Below are 5,651 nucleotides of genomic sequence, written 5' to 3' on the forward strand. Positions count from 1 at the left end.
ACGTGTAATGTGTGTGAGTGTTGGGGAGGGGTTCAGCCATGCCCATTCTCCCACCTTCCAATGCTGTAGAGGTGAGTTTCTTCTCCCACCTTTGTTCTCTGGGGGCCAGCAAACGGTGTCCCTTCTGTCTTCGGATCTGAGCAGACCTCAGAGGCTGCCCTCAGGAGGCTGTGGCTGGTTTCTAGTCTGGGCCGGGCTGGCTGCCTGCAGGAAAGAATGGCTTCCAGAGAACGCTGAGGTGGAAGCCAGGGGCTTGCTCAGGCCCACCCTCAGCTCTGCAAATCCCACTGATGCCTTCTGTCCTCTTCTCCTCCCAACATGGTGAAATCCTGTCAGCGGCTCACGGAGAGCAGCTGAGAAAGGAAAAGGGAGTCCGAGAGGGTATGGGAGGAGGGCAGCGAGAGAGCTGCTCCTCCTTTTTTCCTTCTTGCTGGAGGCAGGGCCCTGGACTGACTCAGGGGAGTGTGTCTCACACCCAGTGCTGTTTCCCCCGGGAGTGTGAGCAGAACCTGTGACCGTGAGGGAATATCACTCCTGTGATGCGGTCGCTACTCCACTGACCTTGAATTAACCGGAAGGAAGACCATCCACCATGGGCATGTCCTGATCAGGTGAGCCCTTTTAAAGAGGCGAGGCATCCGAGAGAGCCTCTGGGGGCTAAGAGTGACCCCTGGCCAACAGCCAATGAGAAAGCAGGGGCTTTAGTCCTGCAACTGTGGGCAACTGAATTCCGCCAATAATCCGAGCTTGGAAGAGCGCCTTGAAACGGGGGAGATCACAGCCCTGGCTGACAGAGACCTTGGTTTCAACGGGTGAGATTGCCAGAGGGCACAGGCACGCACAGAAACTGTGAGATAATAAGTTTGTGTTGTTTTAAGCTGCTAAGTGTGTGGAAATTTGTTATGCAGCAACGGGAAATTAATACAGGCAGTGTCCATGGGCCTTACGCTCATCCTGGGTACCTCCATTTTAGAACATTCCCACTAACCCCTGGCTTTCTTCTTAGCCAGAAAGAGCAAGAAAGCTAACAACCTACAGAAAGTCCCCTCTTCCCCCACCCCCACCCCGCCCATGGGATGTGCTAAAAGGAAGGTCCCCTCAGCCCAAAGGAATCTGCCATATCTCCTGCCTGGCTCTAGTGTCTAAAACTCACCAGTACTCACGTGGCCAACAATTATTCGTCGAGTGCTTCAGCAATTACCTATTTTCACAGTAATGCTGTATAATAAATTACACAAAAACATAGTGACTAAACGTATAATTATTGTTATCTGTAGGTCTGTAGGCTGGCTTTTTGGGTTTTGTGGTCTCAGATGGCTCACTGATGAGCCTGAAGTCCGCTGTGGGTCAGGTAAGTGGCTCTGCTCCTCTTGCCTGGCTCCCTGGCATATCTGGGAGTCAGCTGGCCATGGATGGCCTCCGCTGGGCTGACTCAGCTCTGCTCTACATTCCTCTCACATCCTCTCAGCAGATCAGCAGGGTATATTGTCAAGAAAAATAAGCCCAATTGTTCAGGAGGACAAGTGGGAGTGCATATGTGCTTTCCAAACCTCTGCTTGCAGTCATGTTTGCTAACATCCTATTGGCCAAAGCGGGCACACATTGACCCCAGACACAAAGTGCCAGGGGCCTATACAATTACAGGAAGAAAAGGAGGCCAGTGATGCAATCAACATGCCACAAAGGCTAACTATACACAGGCATTGTTCTGGGCTCTGAAAGGGAAAGGCTCTGAGCATAGCTGGCAAGGCTCTGTACAGTGAGCAAGGACAGTGATGGCATGAAAGGACCAGGGACAGAGTATTTGGATTGTTTTCCAAGTGTGATGGGAATCCACTAGAAAGTTGTAATGGGGGGTGGGGTGACCATGTGATCTGATTGTGCTTTTCCCTTTGGCTGTTACATTGAGACTGGACGAATGTTAGGGAGACAAGAGCTAAGGCAAGGAGATGAGTTAGCAGGAGGATACTAGAAGTGGTGGAGAAGGGAGGGGACCGTTTTGTGCTGTGTTTGGAGGTGGAGCTGGTAGAAATGACTGAGGCTTTGGATGTGGAGATTAAGGGAGGAGAAAGAATCAAAGTTTCTGGCTTGAGCAACTGGGTGACCAGAGAGGTGCCACTTACAATGGCAGAGTAGAAGCACAGGACAGGTTGGGAGGAGGGATCAAGAGTTCAGCGTTGAATGTACAGTCATGCACAGCCTAATGGCCTCTCAGTCTACGGCAGACCGCCCATGACAGTGGTCTCATAAGATTATAAGGAAGCCAAAATATTTCTATCATGTGTTTATGGTGATGCTGGTGTAAACAAACGTGTCATGCGGTCAGTTGTATAAAAGTACAGCTCATATGATTATGTACAGTGCATAATACCAGTGACAATGATAATAAACGACTATGTTACTGATTTATGTATTTACTATACCATCCCTTTTATCATTATTTTAGCGAGTACTCTGTCTAGTTATTGAAAAATTGTCATAAAACATCCTGTGTTATGCAGGCACCATCCTCAGATATTTCACATTTACCATGTCTCTCTCTTTTTTCTTTTTTTTTAAGAATATTTTATTGATTTTTTACAGAGAGGAAGGGAGAGGGATAGAGAGTTAGAAACATTGATGAGAGAGAAACATCGATCAGCTGCCTCCTGCACACCCCCTACTGGTGTTGTGCCCGCAACCAAGGTACATGCCCTTGACCGGAATCGAACCTGGGACCTTTCAGTCCGCAGGCTGACGCTCTATCTACTGAGCCAAACCGGTTTCGGCCATGTCTCTCTTTTTATGTATTGATTTGAGAGAGGGAGAAACATCGATTTGTTGTTGCACTTATTGATGTATTCATTGGTTGATTCTTGTATGTGCTCTGTCCAGGGATCGAACCCACAAGTTGGGAGTATTGGGACAGTGCTCTAACTGAGCTACCTGGTCAGAGCTACCACGTCTCTTGATTGCATCGTTTTCTCTTGTGCCTGATTTAATCTTGTGTTGTTTTATACATATGCTGTATGGGCTTGTAGCCTAGGAGCAAGAGGCTATATCATATAGCCTACGTATGTAGTAGGCTATACCATCTAGGTTTGTGTAAGTGTACTCTGTGATGTCCGCACAATGATGAAATTACCAAGTGATGCATTTCTTAGAACATATCCCAATTGCTAAGCAACAGGTGACTGTACTAAGTGGGAGGTGCTCGTGAGACAACCCAGCCATTAGACACATATGGGTCTCGATGTGAGAGAGATATATTGATGGATTGCCTCCCTCAAAGGCCCCAACTGGGTATTGAACCCTCAACCTAGGTATGTGCCCTGACCAGGAATCAAACTCTCGACCTTCCAATGCATAGATGACGTTCCAACCAACTGAGCCACACTGGCCAGAGCAAGCAAGCTGTAATCTTGACAAATCAACTGCTTAGTTAGTTTAGAACCTTATCTTTTTTAGGAGCTGATATTTCCTGAAGCAAGCAGCTGAATTATTTTTGCTTGGTCCTAGTATTATTTAACACAGGGACAGGAAAGTGTGTTCATTCAGTTCTCATTAAGAATGGAGTATCCTCAGGCAAGTGCCTTTTTTTAAAAAAAACAACAAAACTATTATATTGTGTTTATTCTGCTGGGCAGTTCTCAGTCCTTTATGGATATTAACTCATTTAATTTTTACAACAACTGAGTGAAATGGCCACTGTTATTTGCCCCATGTTGTAGATGTTCCCCTTCAAACACAAATTAAGTAGCCTGTTTGAGGTCACACAACTGGTAAATGGCAATAAATCTGGGCCCCAGAGTCCAAACTCTTTATCTTTCCCTTGTTTAGCTGCTTCGCTTCTCAGTTTTTCCTCATATACAGTGAGGGGGTTGGCCCAGATGATAATGGCTGGGAATTGGGGAAAGGGGAGGTATAAAGAAAGAATCACCCATGACACTTGTGAAAGTTGGTAAGGCAGACTTTATTCAAGATGGGCTATTACAATGGCGTTTTGTAGTAGGGGAAAGATCCTGCTCAACCTTGAACACGATAAGGAAAAGTAGAGATTTATCGCCTAGGCCAGTGGTCGGCAAACTCATTAGTCAACAGAGCCAAATATCAACAGTACAACGATTGAAATTTCTTTTGAGAGCCAAATTTTTTAAAATTAAACTGCTTCTAACGCCACTTCTTCCAAATAGACTCGCCCAGGCCGTGGTATTTTGTGGAAGAGCCACACTCAAGGGGCCAAAGAGCCGCATGTGGCTCACGAGCCACAGTTTGCCCACCACGGGCCTAGGCCTAGGTGTGTGTGGGAGGGTGGGATCAGTGGGTAGAAAATTACTAAGAGGCAGGGTCTTTCTTGGCTTAAATGACAGAATTTTTCTGAAGGCAGGCGATCGCGAAAATATATCAAGGTGGTCAGACAACAGTGGGGGGATTCACTAAACCGACTCAGCAGGATTCTTGATAAAAGTGGACAATGCAAAGATGAACTGGAAACCCAAAAGTCAGGGCCTAATTGAGAAGAGAGTTCAGAGGAGTCTGGCTAGAGTTTGGTCAAGGAAAGAATCTTTGTTAGGAGGAAAAACGTTTCCTCTTTCATCTTACGTTAAGAGACAGGGGCCTGCAGCTGCCGGGCAGCGGCTCCTGCCCGAAGAAAAGATATGGAGTGGGCTGCTCCCTCCTGGCCTAAACGGAAGTGATGTTGAGTTGAATTCTGAAGATGAAGACACATTGGACTCTGGACTTCACTTACAGGAGGATGGGACCATTACAAAAGCAGAGATCTCAGATTTCCCTACAGATGGACTAAAAACTCAAGCAGAAGCAAATGTAAATGCCTATAAAGAGTGTTCTTCTGGAATTCCCTTACTTATGTGGAATAAATTTCAAGAATTGTATAAAAACACTGTGAACTTCAAGATTCAGAAGGAAAAAAAGAAAATGCTCTAGGAAAGGAAAATTGAAGAATGAAGAAGAATCTCATAGTGAACAGTCCTCAAGTGAAACCCAGGGAAAGGAACTTAGTATTTTAGAGTCAATGACAGGTTTTACCTGTAAAAAAGAAAAATATTGAGAAGTTGGGCCTTGAAGAGAGCATAAACCAGGCTATGGAAGAGTAAAATATAGAGAAGGCTGAGGAACTCAGCCACCAACTATCTACCCAAGAGCTTGATGTAAAATTGCCGAAGTGATTGCCTGCCACAACTTTGTAAAAGCCCAAAAGGAAGCTGAAAATTCAAAGGTTGCTGGGGGAAAAAAGAAGAAACTTGCATGGGGATTTGAAGCAAAGAAGAGATGAGAAACCAAAAGCAACATGGGATATATGTCACTTGCCAGAGTTCTTAAAGACATTTGCATCTTTATCTGAGTTTTTACTTGAGTCTTCAATTGGTCAATTTACTGAAAAGATTTTACTGCTTATGTTACATATGTCAGGAAATTGATAGAAGTGGAAAAATTAAGCATAAAATTTGAGAGTTAATTATCAAATCTTTTCAATCTTTTTCTAAAAAGTTCATTCTAGCCCTGGGTGGTTTGGCTCAGTGGCTGGAGCAGGCGTCCTCAAACTACGGCCCATGGGCCACATGCGGGTGTTTTTGCCGTTTTGTTTTTTTACTTCAAAATAAGATATGTGCAGTGTGCATAGGAATTTGTTCATAGTTTTTTTTTAAACT

At 45.2% G+C, this 5,651-nt stretch overlaps 1 pseudogene across 1 annotated transcript; it reads left to right on the top strand.

Annotated features, from left to right (window-relative positions):
* The first annotated feature begins 4,461 nt into the window (after positions 1–4,461).
* LOC307111621 (protein FAM204A-like) lies at positions 4,462–5,344 on the top strand (annotated as a pseudogene). The gene has a single exon. The product of its transcript is annotated as a protein FAM204A-like (transcript).
* Positions 5,345–5,651: the final 307 nt, after the last annotated feature.

The sequence above is a fragment of the Cnephaeus nilssonii genome (genome assembly GCF_951640355.1).
Source record: "Cnephaeus nilssonii genome assembly, chromosome: 15".
Lineage (NCBI taxonomy): Eukaryota > Metazoa > Chordata > Mammalia > Chiroptera > Vespertilionidae > Cnephaeus > Cnephaeus nilssonii.